Source organism: Oncorhynchus keta, unplaced genomic scaffold, assembly GCF_023373465.1.
Source record: "Oncorhynchus keta strain PuntledgeMale-10-30-2019 unplaced genomic scaffold, Oket_V2 Un_contig_4925_pilon_pilon, whole genome shotgun sequence".
Lineage (NCBI taxonomy): Eukaryota > Metazoa > Chordata > Actinopteri > Salmoniformes > Salmonidae > Oncorhynchus > Oncorhynchus keta.
The window spans coordinates 1-832 of record NW_026288033.1 but is presented as its reverse complement, the minus strand read 5'-3'; the positions used below and the strand labels follow the sequence as shown (position 1 = coordinate 832).

The 832-nt window shown below is 45.0% G+C and overlaps 2 non-coding genes and 1 pseudogene across 2 annotated transcripts; all 3 read right to left on the bottom strand.

Moving 5' to 3' along the window:
• Positions 1–35: 35 nt before the first annotated feature.
• LOC127925018 (5S ribosomal RNA) lies at positions 36–154 on the bottom strand. Its single transcript, XR_008119555.1, has one exon. It is a non-coding gene; the product is annotated as a 5S ribosomal RNA (ribosomal RNA).
• Positions 155–384: 230 nt separating this feature from the next.
• On the bottom strand, positions 385–503 carry LOC127925019 (5S ribosomal RNA). The gene has a single exon (XR_008119556.1). It is a non-coding gene; the product is annotated as a 5S ribosomal RNA (ribosomal RNA).
• Positions 504–736: 233 nt separating this feature from the next.
• LOC127925020 (uncharacterized) lies at positions 737–832 on the bottom strand (annotated as a pseudogene).

Here is an 832-nt window from a genome sequence, read left to right as displayed (position 1 = left end):
CCTTGTGGGAAGAAACGGACAAAGAGTTGACAAAAAGCTTACAACACCTGGTATTCCCAGGCGGTCTCCCATCCAAGTACTAACCAGGCCCGACCCTGCTTAGCTTCTGAGATCAGACGAGATCAGGCGTACTCAGGCCGGTGTGGTCGTAAGCGAGAAACTATCTCTGCGCACTATATAAAGTCAAAGTGAGTGTGATTAACAGCTGTTGCATTTCACCATGTATCTTGTGTCAGTCAAAAAGTGGAAGAAATTGCATATACTGCAGCCATAATTTGTAGCACAGATTGTTGGATGAAATACAAACTAATCTTGCTTACTTATTTCAAAGCGAGGGCACATATTTCCGCCTTGTGGGAAGAAACGGACAAAGAGTTGACAAAAAGCTTACAACACCTGGTATTCCCAGGCGGTCTCACATCCAAGTACTAACCAGGCCCGACCCTGCTTAGCTTCTGAGATCAGACGAGATCAGGCGTACTCAGGCCGGTGTGGTCGTAAGCGAGAAACTATCTCTTGGTGCACTATATAAAGTCAAAGTGAGTGTGATTAACAGCTGTTGCATTTTCACCATGTATCTTTGTGTCAGTCAAAAAGTGGAAGAAATTGCATATACTGCAGCCATAATTTGTAGCACAGATTGTTGGATGAAATACAAACTAATCTTGCTTACTTATTTCAAAGCGAGGGCACATATTTCCGCCTTGTGGGAAGAAACGGACAAAGAGTTGACAAAAGCTTACAACACCTGGTATTCCCAGGCGGTCTCCCATCCAAGTACTAACCAGGCCCGACCCTGCTTAGCTTCTGAGATCAGACGAGATCAGGCGTA